Here is a 17,282-nt window from a genome sequence, read left to right on the forward strand (position 1 = left end):
CTTTGCCGCTGAAACTGTTATTTCAGATGACACTCCAATGACTGGAAAAGCAGCAGCACTCTTCCTTCAGAATCCTGTGCTTCAAGACCTGCTGCATGGTAACACAGACAGAGGGACATAGACACCCAGGAGCTGATCAAACAAGGCAGGTGTTTGCTTCATTTTCCCTGTCTTTGATACTTTCTAACAGAGGGCAAAAAGTCACAAAAACACATTTTCTTTTCTAGGGACCCTGGCAATTTGTATATAGGCAATGTTACAGGAAGCTGATTTTTTGTTTTCTATGGGAAGAATACCAGCGAATACGTAAGCACCATCTTACTTGTTTCCCTACACTGCCAATGGAACTATATGCAGTGCCGTTTCCTCCACATTGTAAGCTGTCTAGGACAGTGGGGGACAGCTGATCTCCTGGAGCTGAACTCATTCCTCTAAAATGGTCTTAACTTACCTACCTATGTTGAATTGTGCTGTTAAGGCTCCTCTTTGTGGTGTGTGGTTGATGTGGTGGAGAAAGAATAGTTTCCAAGTCAAAGAGGACAAGCAGGTCAGTCTGAGAAAAGGAGTGACTGCTTTACTTCCCAAGCTGTGTTTGGGCAGAGTGCAAAAATGAAGCGCTCCAGGTGTGACCTTCCAAAAGATGGTGCAAGATTTCCTCTAGCAGCAAGCTCCGTAGGGGTGCGTCCTTCCCTGTGTGCATGAGTCAGCATGTAAGTGGTTAAATTGGTGAGCCTTGGCTTTGCTGGCTAAAGCATCCAGCCTCTAAGAGTTAACCTGCAGCACTGTTCGGAAGAGCAGGGGCAGAGGATACACAGGCATCCTGGCGCTCTGACTTGCAGGGGAATGACACGCGGTTTTGAGCAAGCAGCAGCCGCAGCAGCTCTGGGTATGTAGCTTTGCTTTGATTGATAGTGCTTTGTTTTCTCCTGAGAGAACAAAGAGATGGTTGTTCATGTTTACAAACTAGATCCTGTGGACACTGCAAAAGCACAGATGTTTATTAGCCCACTGTTTATCACGAGAATAAGTCATAGGATTACAGGGATCGTGGGGGAGCTCATCTGTGTTTCTGATTATAATGGCAGATTTTTTTTTAATTCTATCTGAATTCTACTGTTGTGTGATTAGGTCATTTGAATGTCATGGTTACAGCAGAGTTCAAAAGATCTTTCTGCTGTTCTTTCTGTAAGCCTTCCTATCTACATTGAGAGCTATGTATTTAGTTTAGAGTTATTTATTGAATTGTGGAGCCAAGTGGCAGAAATCCATTTTCTTATCCCATTTTGGAAAGCAAGATTCAAATCCTTGAACTTGAAAAACAAACTTCTCTGAATTTACCATATGCCTGTGGGAGAAAGGCATTTTCTTGGATGTGGCCTTTTTTTTTTTTTTTTTCTCAAGCCTGACTACTTCACTCTCAGTGTACGCAACATCGCAAGTAATAACCTTCAGGATCCCAGTGCTTTGAATGGTCTCCTAGCTGAGATCACACGGCCTTTCATGTCTGCTTGCATACTTTTCTTTATCCCATTTAATTAAAAAATATATATAAGACCTATAATTGATTAGTTCAATGTACTTTCAAAGACTGGAAGGAATTTTAGGGATACAGGGGCTTAGGTAAAGTTTGTCTGGAACTCATTCTACCTCCATTTCGACACTGCAGTATCAGCCACCAACTGATTATAGCACATTGATGACTTTTCCTGGCATTAGCACCTCCTGCAGATTTAAAAATAGAAGTTGCTTCTCAGACTTGGACCCCACTCCACAAATTACTGCTTCTTGGCACACCAATTGAAACTGGTATTGAAATGTCTTGACAACATGCAGAATATTTCCTTCTTGATGCCCGTAGATAGTTTGAATTCTCCAATCAATGCGTAATTCTTTTGATAAGCAAACTTCCTTTGAGAAAATGCAAATGCTACCTTAAAACTTAGGCAGACAGTTGCAGACATTTTGAAAAAAAAATCAGCGTAAGGCTGCTTTACAATCACTCTCCTTAAGTCCTGGAAGCTTGTTGGGGGAAAGAAAGGGAGTTGAAAACCTGGAATGCAGAGCTTCCTGCAGATTGGGTCTGCTGAGCAAAATAAAGTAGGGTGGTACCTTAGAAGTAGCCTACGGTACCAGCTAGGGCACACTGAGGAAGGGGACACTGGGTTTTGAGCCCTACATGAGGGTTGGTAGGATGTAAGAGCAGCATCTGGAAAGTACTGGAGTTGGTGATGGAAGCAAAGATGCCTAATGACTTTTACTGGCACACAGGCATTATTAGCCCCCTGAGCAAATCTGTGTCCATATCCTCTTCTTCCGTTTGAATTCTCACCAAACCTTTGTTTGTTTCCTTTGGCCTGAGAAGTCACCTAGGGAATTTTTCCTGCTTCAGTCAGAAGTAAGGGAGGCCTTCTCACCCAGCTAGAATATCACTAAGGGACACTGTCCCAAAGAAGATAGACGTCTCTTAGCATTACACTACAGAGGGGCAGCTTCAGAATCTTGTTCCAGAGGGAGATCCCTGAAAGATAAACAGACTTTGTCTTGTTTCATGTGAGTTTCAAACTCAGGCAAAGTCCCTGTTCCTGTCCTGGAATGCCAGCGAAGAGTGAAAAGGTCACCATACAGGGAGTATATACGAATGTTTCACTGAGAACAAAAAGGAACTTAGTCATTTTCTAATACTTGGCTGACTTGGCTACTTGATTTGATGGTGAAGTTGGTGTCACAGATTAGGGTTTGTGGTGGATATCTTCTAGAAGTTTAATAAGTTGATTCGGCTGTTAAAGGTTTTGATCCAAATATATTTAGACGTTGTATATAATACACACAAAAAATGAGATAACACAACTTTCTGAAACTATTATGCCCAAAAGAGTTTTAGATGGCGTCTTTTAGATTGTGTGAAGCAGTCATTGTGTAGAAATTCTTTTAGGGGTTTGCTAAGCAAAGATTTGTGAACTCTGGTATGTTCTCTGTGTGAGTGGAACTGAGCCTGTCTGATAAGAAATACTTCTACCCTTAGATTGAGCAAGTTGCCTCCTATGTCTGGTGCCTCCTAGATCCATCTAACTTGTTCTTTGCCACAGTTTCAGGGGTCTGTAGCTTCCTCTCTGGGGACACAGCTGGTTGATTTTTGATGTGTTCAGTGGTTGTCTAGTGATCTGAGGATAGAACAGGCAACAGCAAAGAGCAACATTTTCCAATGCAAAGGCTACATAAGAGGAGTGCTAATTCATTACTGGATTTATTAGACCTTCATTGGGTGTATATCACATGTCAGGATGACATGATCCCTCAGTTCCAATCAAAGATGTGACTGGAAAGCCCATGTCTGCAACTCATTAGCTCTTTGAATTTCCTTAAACCTATGTTGCTACTTTTTAAAAAAATGGCATTCTGTGTGTCAGAATCAGGGTGACTCAGTGAATGAAGAGGAATAAAATGGCAGTGTAACACAAGATCACCTAGTGGAGACTTATACTCATCAAGGAGTAAGTACCAGAATAGGAGAATGTATGGAGTTTAAGAGGAACAAATGAGCTAAACAATTAACTGGCTAGAGGCATTAGCCGATCTAACAAATGTCACCTTCTGAGCGCTCTGCAGTTTATGCAGTACTACCACACACTCCTCTGTGTCCTTTGCATGGTCCTGAAAAGCAGATTTTGGGGGTAGGAGATGAGGAATGCATTGCCACTGTGTTGCTGCCTTGTCCCACTGGTTAAAGCAGAAATGCCAAGAGCTGGTGCTGAGCATCCCTCCACAATGACACCTTTCCCAAGTCGTTGTGCAGTGAGGTTTTGTTAGTCTCTTCATTTTCTTCTCTGAGAAACAAGTGCCCATTTCTCTGCAAAGAGAGAAGGTCAGGACAAGAGTAGGTAAGAAAAGTAGAGTCCACATGGAATCTCCAGTGAGCACACACTGCCACAAGGGTGGGGAGGAGCCCAGCTCATTCCAGCAGGCACCAGAGGTTTTGCTAGCCTCAGGTGGGATGGGCACCTCACTGGATCTGCATGTCAGGGGATCACCTGTGACAGAAGAGAACTCCCTGCAGCAAGAGACACATCTGGCTAAGACTCAGTTGTGCCACTCACCTATCCTCCTGTCAGCAGGAGATTTATCTCAAATTTCTCCTGGAAGATGGGTTCCACTAGCAGTTGGATCTGCAATTCAGTGCCTCACAAGAACAAGACAGGAGTAAACAAAGCTTTGTCAGCACCAAAGGACACTAAAGAAGAGTGAGTGCAGCTCATGGCACTGGTGATCCTGAAGGAGATTGTCCAAATCTCAGGAGAGTTAACCTGAGCTTTCTGGCACTCAGCCAAGACACCAGATCCTCAGGGCCTCAGATAATCTCTGGGAACTGTTTTCAATATTGTTTGTATTGCTCACTACATTTCCTGATTACTCTTCCAGACTGGTCTGGTCTGAGAAGTGCACCTGACGTAAAGGAAAGTCTCAAAACATATTTATGATTCAAAACAAAGCTGTCTATACTGACTGGGTATGGTTTTGGCAGCCACCTGCAGGATCCAGTCTCAGTTCCAGCGCAGGCCGCTAGGGCAAGTCTGAGATTAAATTTGAGAGTTGCCTTGTCCTTGGCTTACACAAAAACAAGGGTTTGTGGGAACAGCTCTATCTGCTCATTAGAGCTAATTGTGTGCAGATCTAACCAATTTCACTTTCAGTGATTACTTTGGTCCCCTTGAAATCTGGAATATTTATACCAAAGAAATTGGCAAATGTGGTACACCAAGGCTTTACATGCCTAGAGAGCCGATTTTTAATATTTTACAACTTTCTACTGCCAACACTTATAGAAGATCCTTTGGCAAAGAAATGATGTGCTATTTTAAGACTCTGGGAAAGGAAAAAAATAGCTTAAATTAGAGCATTACTTTATGTTGTGTGGGATACTATCATGGGCCCAAGATAAATTTTTGCTTGGCGGGATATCTCTAAGAGTTTGAAAATGGAGAGGATCCTGGTGATGTTTCCTGTCCAGAATAAGCTACTGTTTCTGCTAATGCTCAGACCTGGGGATTGTGCTAATTGATTAACCCTACTCCATCTTCACAACTGGATTAAAATGAGGAGGAATTTATAAAGAAATTTTGTAGCTGAAGTGGAACATATGCTAACCTTTTTCCAACTCATTTCATTTTTTGAATTAAAAGAAATAGAAACAGGAAATTCATCAAACCCAGATGTTGAAGGTCATTTGCCAAAGTCTATCTTCTTAATCTCATGTCCTTGGAGATGGGATGGGACTGGTAGCTGTAGAAGATTAACCAAATGGCTAGAATCACCTGACTTCTCATAGACTGAGGAAGTCTCCAAGAATTGATTTTATTGGAGGCATTTATTCACTTTTAAGCACTTGAAGTTCTCCATTCAGTCATAGTAAACCCATTGGATTTTTTTTCCTTAGAAAAGTGTGAGAACTCCCCAAAGAATATAATAATGTGTTCAAAGAATTAGTCATTGACACTTTATAGTTTAGTTAGAAAGAAATATTTGTGTTCATGTAACATGCATTTGTGACTTAGTCCTCACAAGAAGTAGAGACGAAGGCGTTAGCATGCAGATAATTAAGTGACTGCCTCAAGGTAGTGTTGGGATGTGAACTCCAGAAATCTTAATCTAGAACCCAGACTTTAATCAACATTCTTTTTTTCCAAAGATTTATTTATTTTTGTTTGAAAGGTAGATGTACAGAGAGGAGAGACAGAGGTTTTCCATCTGCTGGTTTACTCCCTAAATGGTTACAATGGTCAGAATTGATCTAACCTGGAGCTGGGAGCTTCTTCCAGGTCTCCCACATGGGTGTAGGGACCCAATGACTTGAGTTGTTCTCCACTGCTTTCCCAGACCACTAGCAGGCAGCTGGATTTAAAGTGTAGAATCTGGAATCTGAAGCAGCACCCATGTAGGATGCTGGTTTTGCTGGCAGAAGATTAGCTTACTACACTACTCTACCAGTCTTATAACCAAAAATTTTTATTCCCTTATGGAAAGGGAATTACTTAGCTTACGCTCCATTTATTTGAATGTGAGAATCTTCTTTTGCTGCACAGAAAACTATCTTGAGCTAGAAGTTGCAGAACAGCTAATTGCAAAATTTGATCAAGTCTTGCACATGTTCCACAGGTTCTCCATCAGAACTGGAGATACACCGGGAAGTTGCAAAATGGAGAAGGACACTGTGTAGCCATGGACCAGCAGACCTTAGAAAGTATTTATTTATTTGGAAGACAGAATTACAAAGAGACAGAAAGTGAGCAAGTAAGAGAAAACAATTTTCCATCTGCTGGTTCGTTGTTCCAACGACTACAACAGCTGCAGCTGGGCCAGGATGAATCCAGGAGTTAGAACTCCATTTGAGTCTCCCATGTGGATTAAAGGGACTCAGTTACTTGGACTGCTATCTGCTTCTTTCAATGCACAGTATGAGGAAGTTTGGAAGGGTGGGAACTGCGACTAGAACCAACACTCTGATATGGCATGCTGGCTTAGTAAGTGGCAGCTTAACCCACTGTGCCAGAATACTCACCCCACCACACACCCTTTTTTTGCTGATTGTAAATATCTTTTCTCCTTCAAAGCTTAGTTTGTGTTCTTCCCTACTTATGATGTATTCCCTCATTTTCCAAACTAAATTTGATGACTCTTCATTAGGAGCCCCAAGAGCATTTGATTTAGTATGTTTGCATTTAACTTGCACTATATTTATCTTGTCATTGTTATGTAGACCTTAGCACACAGAAAACCTCCCTCCCAAAACAACGCAGATACACGCACCCTCCACCATTTTCTTTCCCTTTAATTGGCTTATCTTCCAATTATAGAATTGGGCAGCAGTTCACTCTACAAAATAGAATAAATGTATCCTCCCCTTCAACTCTTTGTTTCACAGGGTTATGCACACAGTAGGTCCTTCATGATCTGATCATGCCTGCCATACCTTCCCTCTGCCTTCTCTTTTATCATAGTAAACAACATGGAGTTTCCCAAGCACCATTTTCTCTCTTAATTATCTTCAAGCCTTTGCACATGCCATGCCTTCCTCTCTGGTGAAGTAGATTGCCAAGATGTCCTTCACCCCTCCCTGTAATCACACATTTTGCAACATGACACCCCATCAAGAGGTGGAGAGCATTATCCTGGTATTGGATCTGAGTTGGACTTGGAACTTGATTTGATCAACAGAATGCAGAGGAAGTTAGCAGGACTGAGAGCCTAGATTTTTTTTTTTAAAAAAAGGTTTGCCTTTTTCCATCCATCCTCTTGGAAGCTTGCTCAGCCATCATGCGAAAAAGCCAAGGCTTACTTGCTAGAAATGAGGCTATGAGCATCACACACAAATGTCCAAGTGAAGGCTCCAACCAACCTAGCAGCTCCATATTGATGCATTAGCAAGTCCTAGATCACAGCTGCCCAGCTGGTCCCCAAACTGCTTACCCAGAGTTGTGAGCTGAACAAATTGATGTTATTTGGGGATATTATGTTATGGGGTCATATGCTATATAGCCAAAGTTAACTGTTATATCAAATTAATAACTATCATTTTATGTCTTAATTCAACTATTACTTCCTTGGCAAGACAATGTCTGAATCATGTGTCTGGCAATCCCATTTCTTCTGTACCTCGGAGGTACAGTCTGATGTTACAAGTAAGTTCTTGAGTGTTATCCGTATGCCACATTGTTAAAGGCAGGAACTTTGTCTTATGAATTACATTCTTTAGTTCTAGCACAGTGTCTGGTATCTTTATTATTTTTTGAATGAAGATTGAATTAAAACCGAGTCTACAATTTATGAATTGTTTGTCCTACTTAATGTTGATCTGAGGTATAAAGTAAATATTTGGATTTTTCACCCATGAAATTTTAGTTGGTACATTTGAAAATGAAGAAATGTGAAATAATACATCTGTATTACTTAATTTCCCGTATCAATAAGAAGATCTGGATAGACATTTGGCCTAGTGGTTAAGAGGCCCATGTCCATATTGTAGTGTTGGGTTCAATGCCCAACTCTGACTTCCAACTACAGCTTCCTATTAATGCAGACCCAGGAAGGAAGCTCAAGTAATTGGGTTGCTTCTGCTCATGTGGGAAACCCTGGATTGAGTTCTGGGTTCCTGGTTCCAGCCCAGATCCTGCGTTGCAGTCATTTGGGGAGTGAACCAGCAAATGGCAACTCTCTCTCCCCCTAAATCCTCTCTAGGACTTCCAAATAAATAAAAAATAGCAATAATTGGGAAGACTCATCCACATTGGCCCTGTATTTCCTCCAGACAACAGTGAGTGGTGGGTATCCTCCTTGAATACAGCATGTGATTTCTGGTTGTGACAGTCAATACTGGTCCTGTCATCTCCTCAAAACCTATTGTGATCTGTGGCAGGACCTGTAGATTTCCCTCACACACTCACTTGCTGTAATAAATGTACCCGTTTATTTACTTCTGTCTTCAATACAGCTGTGTCTTAGGTAGCCCCTCCTCTTGAACAAGGAAATATTTCTTATGATGTTGTTTTTCTCCTCTGCCAACTGGGTTTTTCTTCTTTCCCTTCAAAAGGGCTTCAAGGATAATCCAGCTTGCAAACTTGCCTAAACTAGAGCAAGATGCTTTCTTTCATCACATAATGGAGTTTTGTGACTGCAGCAGTTGTGGTTTGGCTGGAGGTTTCCATATCCAGCAGTGCTGGCATGCTGCTCAGTGATAGCGTACCTATTTACTGATGCTTTCTCCTTTACTGATGCTCTTAAAAATTATTTTATAAGAACATCGTATTTACAGAGAGGAGAGACAGTGAGAAAGATCTTCTGTCTGCTGGTTCACTGGCTGAGTGGCCACGACTGGAGCTGAGCCAATCCAAAGCCAGCAGCCAAGAACTTCTTCCAGGTCTCCCACGTAGGTGCAGGGTCCCAAGGCGTAGGGCCTGCTTTCCCAGGCCACAAGCAGGGAACTGGATGGGAAGTAGAGCAGCTGGAACAGGAACTGGTCTGTATATGGGATCCTGGCTCATGCAAGGCGAGGACTTTAGCCACTAGGCTACCGCCCCTGGCCCAATGATATTCTTAAGACTTTGTGTCAAACTGTTACTGGTGTCTTGTGTCCCTCTTGATTGAATGAAGTGATTTTTCAACAGGTTGAATTGAGTTTGGAGGTTTGTAGGGTGTGTGTGTGTGTGTGTGTGTGTGTGTGTGTATGTGTGTAGCTACTTATTCTACTTGGGCATGACACAGTAGCCTAGTGGCCAAAGTCCTCACCTTGCATGTGCCAGGATCCAATGTGGACACCAATTCGATTCGTGTTCTGGCTGTTCCACTTCTCTTCTGGCTCCCTGTTTGTTGCCTGGGAAAGCAGTAAAGGATGGTCCAAAACTCTGAGAACCTGCAACCGCATTGAAGACCCAGAAGAAACTCTTGGTGCCTGGCTACTGGCTCTCAGACTGGCTCAGCTCTGACCTTTGCAGCAACTTGGAGGATCTTTCTCTTCTTTTCTGTAGATCTGACTTTCCAGTAAAAGAAAAAAATAATAGGTAAATCATTAAAAAACAAAACAAAACAAAAAACTACTTACTCTGCTTGTAAGCTCTGTAACTCTAAGATTAGGTCTTTGAGAGAAAATACTTCTCAGCCAATTCATGATTCCAGGTTTCAAAGAGGAACTTGGAAAGACTGGTTGATATTCTCTAGGAGTGCACCAGTACTGGTCTATCAGTTGTTTATTGTGGTAACTGCTCCAGTTTGTTACTGCCCAGGCTCACCCAGCAGTTACATCTTTTGAATATAAAAACCCTAGAACTGACACATTGGAATGTGTCTTTGACTTTGGACTCATTTGTAAGACAACAGGATTGACAACTTGCTCATGGCTCCCTGTAACCTCATGTTATCAAACCTTTTATGCACATACCAATATAATTATCCAATTCAGAAGACCTTTGTCTCTATGATGCTTCCAGAGTTCAGCTTACCTAGGCACAAAAAAGGCAGCTCAGCCTGTTCTTTGATTAGTGTAGTGAATGGGCAGGTAGAGCTCAATCTATTCAATTAGCCCTGGCTAAATTGGTGGATAACCTGGTGGCTTCTAGAAGTTCTGTGCACTCAGTCAAGGATAAAGTCTGATACCCTCACAGCCCTCCCCTTCCTCACAACCCCAAGCAAAGAAATACAACGTCTGTTTTATCTGAAAGACTGAGTTACAGAGAGAGAGGCGCAGAGAGAGAAAGAGAGAGAAGTTACCATCCATTAGTTCACCCCCAAGTGGCAACAATGGCTGCTACTGGTTCTGGTCCTGCGTGGCAGTAAGGGCCCACAGTGCCAGTCCCCATAAATCTGCTTTCAAGCAGTGTTTATTCTTCATCTAAAGATACATGTGATTAGGCTAATAATTTACATCTGCTTTCTTATGGTCTACTTGGGAAACTGCTGTTTCTGTGTACTTGAATCCATCCTTTTTCTAAAAATTGTGTTTCTATCATAACGCAATACATGGCATTGCAGAAACATTTAAATACAGTTAACATAAATGAGGAAAAAAAATTTAAAATCCCCCAAAGTCCACATAAAATACTGTACATTTTGGGAGGAATTGTTCTAGTTACATTTTTGCCCGTGTTTCCTTTAACATATTAGATAGATTTACAATTTGGAATCCCTTTATTGAAAATTAAAAAAAAACTTTTTAATCCCTGAAAAGAAAGTGTGTCCAAATGTCCTGCTGTCTTAGTTGTTAAAATGACCCAGATTGGCCCAGTGCAGTAATCTAGTGATTAAAGTCCTCACCTTGGAACCTCTGGGATCCCATATGGGCACTGGTTCATGTCCCGTCCAGCCTACTTCCCATCCACCTCCCTGCTTGTGGCCTGGAAGAGCAGTGGAGGATGACCAAAAACCTTGGGACCCTGTACCCATGTGGGAGACCCCAAGGGGGCTCCTGACTGCTGCCTTCGGATTGGCTCAGCTCTGGCCATTGTGGCCACTTGGGTAGTGAACCAGTGGATGGAAAATCTGTCTCTTCTTCTCCCTGTGAATCTGCCTTTCCAATAAAAATAAATCTTTTTTTAAAAATTGTCACTATGACCACTGACTATTGTCCTAGATTGAAACATTTTCACTAGAATATCTCTCAGCTATCTCTTGCTACCTCTATGCTTGCTTCCAGAAAATTGGGTTATTCTAAGTTTTTGGATTGGAAGAAACAGAATAGCTGGTTAGAGCTGAATGTAAATTAAAGCAATGATGATCTGTATGTGCCTGAGAGTTTCTTGGGGAAGCATAAAATTGTATGGATTTCACCGCATGAATTCCTGTTACCTGCAGGTGCCTCTTCTATTTTCAGACATGTCTTTGAGTTGAGATTGCCTGAAATTTGATCTTTATATCAGAGAGATCTTAATATATTTTGAAAAATAGAATTAAATACCATTTGATCCAAGTTTCTTATTAGACTGAAGGGAGTACAAATGAGATCTATAATTTAATGAGTTAATAATTTTTGAACTCTACAGAGTCATCCTCATGAACTGTTATTGTGACTCTGTTAGGATAGGCAGGAAAGTTTGCTGTGGGAATAAGTAAACCTCCCAAATCTAGTTGGTTAACATATAAACATTAAGTTCTTATTATGCAAAGCCAACTCTTGGTCAGGTGACTCAAGAATCTTGTAACCTGGCATCTGGGACACATGGCAGTCAGGGTTACCATAGCAGGGGAAGGGAGACCACACACAACTCCCACCTCCTTTCACATGCCTCAGTGTTAGATCCTTCAATCCAGAGGTGACATGTCACCATTGCTTGCAGCTCATTGGCCAGTAGTTACTAGGATGGAAGGCAGTGTCTTTCCGCACGCTCTTGAAGGAGTAGAGAACCAGGTAAATGGGTGCTACAAGTCTCCACTACCAGCACCTTAGGCAAGTAACTGAATTTTATCTCTGTGACAAAGGGAGTTGGGCCATATAACTTCAGAATTTTTCTTCACACAATCCCTCAGTCTAAATGTTTGATTTTTTTTCCTGTATTAGCTGTGTGGTTTTGACTACTTTGCTTATACTCTCTTACTGTTTTGGAAAGGACATCAAATGTGTTACTACTAGGAATGATACATCCATATAATGGAAAGAAGTAGTTTATGTTTAAGCTAGAGGAATCTGATGGCCAAAGATCTGGTTTTGAATCCTACTTGGTGATGTAACCTTTAGCTATCTGATTTCTCTATGACTCATTTTTTTACTTTTTAGCTTAATGTAAAATGGAGGTAGGAATAGTGAGTATTAAATGATGCAGTTCATGCGTTATTCTTACCACACTATCTGGAAAATATCAAGAGTTCAGTAAGTTTATTTTATTTTTAAAATTATGATTATTTTAAGACAATGAGCTCTTTCCTTACCCTGGCTTGGTAGGTATCTACATGCTAGAACCTAGTATGTTGTTGTTATTGTTTCAGTGTTTGCCCTTCTTGTCCTGCAACCCAACCCACACAAGTGCTTTTAATCTCCCGGCCCACAGAGTGGAGTCCTGAACACCACCTGTAGTAGTCCTTTCAGACTTGTGCTTCTACTGCTTTACTCTAGATTCCATCCTTATCTGGATGCATCTTGACTCTGACATACAAGGTGGATCCACTGTTGGTATTAAGAATCTGTGTGGGGCTCGGCAGCATGGCCTAGTGGCTAAGGTCCTCGCCTTAATCCCATATGGCCGCTGGTTCTAATCCCGGCAGCTCCACTTCCTCTCTATCTCTCCTCCTCTCAGTATATCTGACTTTGTAATAAAAATAAAATAAATCTTAAAAAAAAAAAAAAAAAAGAAGCTGTGTGTTTCCCTCTGTCAGCAAGTTCTCTTCTTTCATAGGCTTCCATTGATTGACTCCCTGACTCTTGAGGCTCAAGTGGATGTTTCCTACCCTAACCTTAGCCCCTTCAGACTCAAGCTCCACATTTAGCCTCCAGTTCGCCCTAGGGCTTGACCCTGGCCTCCACAGAAGGGAGGGAGCCAGGTAAACACCCACTCTTATTTTTATGCCTGGGTATTTCAGCTGTCACCTAGCTCTTATCGCTATCCCAAATCAAAGACAAACCTAAAGTGGTAAGTCCTCATGTAGGTCTTAACCCTAGAGATAGATAAACAAGAGCAAAACTTTTTTTCTCCCTTTTTCCTCTTGGTCCTAAGTGGAGTGTGCTTGGGAACAAGTTAGTTGCAACCACAGAGAATGTGAGCAGTGGTGTGTGTTTAGTATCCATCACAGGGATGGTCTGGTGTATATCCAGTTTTGCTTCTTGACTGATCTAATGGGTGATTCTCAGTGAATTTGCTTTAGGCATGGGAGAGGAAATTTGTTTCTGGCAGGGTAATTCTGCAGGTTGGATTTTGTTCAACTAAAAAAAAGACAATCCACTTACATGCCAAGCTTTGCCTAAGCTCTCCTGCCCTCCTGTGAGTTTTGACTACAGAGAATGATTCAGTCAGTCTACACTTTGTTGATATCCAGTTGCTTTCTGCTTCTTTTGAGCTTTTCTATTAAGGGCATGGTACTTTTTCTACAGGTACACTGTACATGTGAGAGATCTCTGCATCTGACATTTTCGTAAAGGGCAAGGATTATATTAAATGCTATGGTTACTGTGTCCCTAAAACAGTGATCAAGGAAGCTGAGCAGTTTTTCTCCCAATCTGTTTTTGTAATCTTGCATAACAAGCAGGTCAAATTTGTCACTGCCAAATGAAATAAATTCTTATCTCTAGGTTTGAAAAAAAGATGCACTCATCCTGGCATGATGGCTCAATGGTTAAATCCTCACCTGATAAGCACTGTGATCCCATATGGGCACTGATTCATGTCCCAGCTACTCCACTTCCCATCCAGATTCTTACTATGGCCTGAAATTGCAGTAGAGGATAGCCCAAAGCCTTGGGCTCCTACACTCATGTGGGAGACTTGGGAGAAGCTCCTAGTTCCTGGCTTTGGATCAATTCAGCTCAGCTTGGGCCATTGTAGCCATTTGGGAAGAGAACCAGTGGATGGAAGATCTTTGTCTCTCTCTCTCTTCTTCTGTTATCAATCTGATCTTCCTTTTCAATAAAAATAAATAAATCTTTTCTAAAAATAGTGAAAAGAAGGAGCATCATAGCATAATTTAAAAATACTCTAAAAACAGTGATACAGTCTCACATAGTTTATCCCACAGTGGAGAAATAGAGAAGTTTTTAATCTGGGTTTTTAACCCTCGGGGTGTGTGGAAAACAGCAAAAAGCATTCTCCACCAGGGCTGAGCTTACCAAACTCTAATTTGGAACTCTTTAGAACCCAGTGAGAGGAGAATAACTTTGCAGCAGGATTTTTAAGTGCACATATCCTATCCCTCTCTTTAATGGAATTGGAAGATAAGTTTATTTGGGGGCAACATTTTTCATGCTCCATAAATAGAAGGAGTCTTCAAACATCTCATAGAAAAGGCAGGAAAAAAACCTGACTTTGTGACATACCTTTCCTTATTTTAACCCTGTCATCCTTTATTAAGATGGAGGGTCTTGTTAGTCTCCGTATTTCAGTGAGGAAAATGAAATAGGGATTTAAGAAACAAACAGCAGGTTTCATCTTCATGTTTTAAAAAAAAGACTTATTTATCTGTTTGAAAGTCAGAGTTACAGAGGTAGGGGTGGAGATCTTCCATCCACTGGTTCGCTCCCCAAATGGCCACTCATACAGCTGGTAAGTGGCCTGGTTCAAATCCAGGAGCCGGGAGCTTCTACTGGGTCTCCTACATGGGTGCACGACCTAACTGTTTGCTCACCATCTTCCACTCCAAGGTGTGTTAGCAGGAAACTGGATCAGAAGCAGAACAGTCAGGACTCAAACGTGCTCATATGGGATTTCAGCACCACAATTGGTGGCTTTCCCCACTAGGCCAGGACACCAGGCCCCAGATCTTTAGGTTTCAATCCCAACCCTCACTCCTTCAGTGTCCCATGTGTTCCCTTTGTATTGAAGGAAGTTCTATGATATGAGGGAGGAAATTAGTTGGTATGCCCTGTTCTCTGAGAATAGCAGGAAGAGTGTCATCCTCTACCTCCGGATGTGGGATTTGTGAGCTTCCTGGCAGAAGAGCTCCATGGTGTGCTGTTCCTTATGAGTCCTGTCTCTGTGGTCTGAGCTGGAACCTCTGTCTGGGGACCTATGCTCTCCAGAGCACCTCCAGAGCTCTGCTTGCAGCCTGGGCTCAATGTGGGATAGATGCAGAAGGGCTGCTCCAGAGACCCTCATTGCTGCTGGAGTCAGAATGGGCCTCTCCTACTGCTTATGGATTGAAGTCATGGTTAAATGGAAACAACTGAAAGGTAAATCTGTAGTTAACTGGTGGAGGAGCTGCTCTGGGGTCAAACAGGTTTTCCAGTCTTGTAGAGGACTCTTGAGATGATAAGCTGCCGTCATGGCATCCCTGTGTAGCTGAAACTACACTTTTTGGGTACAGTGAAAATTTTCATTGTGCCAAATTGCTTGCCACTCTTGAAAAACTTTATCTATCTATCTATCTATCTATCTGTCTATCTATCTATCTATCTATCTCTCTATCTATCTAGGAGAGAGTGAGAAAAAGAAAGAGATGGTCTGTCTGCCTCAAATGCCCACAGTGGCAGAGGTTGGGCCAGGTCAAACCCAATAATTCAAAAAGCCAATCTAAGTCTCCCAGGTGGGTGAAGCAGACCCAAGTATTTGGACTTCCTGCTGCTGCCTGCAAGATTGTGCTTTAAAAGGAATCTGGAGGTGGCTAGGAGAAAAAAAATAAAAAAGAATCTGGAGTCAGAAGTGGGGCTCGAATTTGAATCCAGGCACTCCAATATGACAAGTGGAGGCCTCAATTCAGCATTTGAAACACTAAACCTATTATTCCCATAGGCAGTGTCCAGGGGGTGGAATGGCTATGTTCTTCAAAATGAGGTCCAATGTGCTATGACATTGGACAAGTTGCTGTTGGAGGTACAAACAAAAGGATTCCTTCAGGGATGGAGAGAACACACAGAAACCCTGGGAAAGCTGAGTGTTGAGGCTGAGTTCTCAGCAGTTACCCAATTTACCTTGCAGAGCAGAACTGTTCAGCGTTGATCTGTCTCGGTCAAAGTCATGACTGCAATATGTGGACACAGGCATGAAGCTGAGAGCTGAGAACCGCACTGCCCTGATACAAACCAGCAAAAACGATAGCTCATGCCCTACTTTTCTCCCCAAATGACTCAGTTCTGATTCATAGACTTGTTTCAGTGCATCTAAAAGGCAGGACCAAAACTAAATCTTTGCAAATGAATGTCCAGCTTCTGTACCCTGGAAGGATCTGATGTATGTGTGTGGAGTGAAGCAATCTGATGTGTCTGTCATAGTATATCATCCAGCATGTTAAAGAAAGCTTAGTTCTAGTCAACCTTCCTTCCTTCCTTCCAATTTTTGCAATTTTTAGTTTTTCAGAATTTTGTTTTTCAGAATACATTTCTATAAGAAAGGTTTTCTTACAAACTACAATCGCAACACCACAATTACACTATCACTTAATTTATTTGCACTTTAAACAAAGTTTATTGAAAATTTGAAGAGACAAGTTTCCACAACTGATAAACTAGGCAGGCATCTCCAAAGAGAATGAGAGCCCAGTCTGTATTCTAACAGGAGACTTTTACCTGTATGAGTATTATTTCTTCTCCCCCTACCCACTCTCTGGGAGATTGCTGGATGGAGGGCTTTCTCAACACTTCTCTGGTGAAGTACACCAAAGTTTTAAATGCTAATTCCTTAATAGCCTCAAATATCTGTTCAGTATTCAAATGTCCCCAACAGTTTCATAGTTTAAAATAATACTTCAAACTAGTTATCAAATATTGATTTTGAGCTTACAACCCCATGCCATGTCTCTCATGTTTTTTATTCTAATAACCCCTTTCTCTTTCCTCTCCCCTCCTGGCCACTCTCCTCTCACCTTGCTTCTTCTTCTCCTCCCCATTCTCAAGCTTGCCATCCTGGTCTGACTTCTCCTGCTCTCTTCCCTGTCCTCCTCCCTCCCCCTCATTTCTCTTCAGGTGCACTTGGAGTTTGTTTTTCAACAGTCATTAAGTTACAGAGGCTCTCAGAGTGTGAATTTTGCTTTCTGCATCCTATGTTGTTCTTAAGTATGCTCAGTTATCTGTCGTGTCTTCTGTAAACAAGCACTATCAAGTAGCTGATCTGATTTAACTTTAACTTTTGGCAAGAATACATGATAATTAAGGTTATGATGCCTTT

The 17,282-nt window shown here is 41.8% G+C and overlaps 1 protein-coding gene across 1 annotated transcript in view; it reads left to right on the forward strand.

Moving 5' to 3' along the window:
• The window catches only part of ASAH2 (N-acylsphingosine amidohydrolase 2), a 79,929-nt gene continuing 62,647 nt past the window's right edge, over positions 1-17,282 (forward strand). The window contains exon 1 of the mRNA XM_058671515.1: positions 1-886. The gene's annotated coding sequence lies outside the window, so the exon portion shown is untranslated. The remainder of the gene's footprint in view (positions 887-17,282) is intronic.

Source organism: Ochotona princeps, chromosome 13 (assembly GCF_030435755.1).
Source record: "Ochotona princeps isolate mOchPri1 chromosome 13, mOchPri1.hap1, whole genome shotgun sequence".
Lineage (NCBI taxonomy): Eukaryota > Metazoa > Chordata > Mammalia > Lagomorpha > Ochotonidae > Ochotona > Ochotona princeps.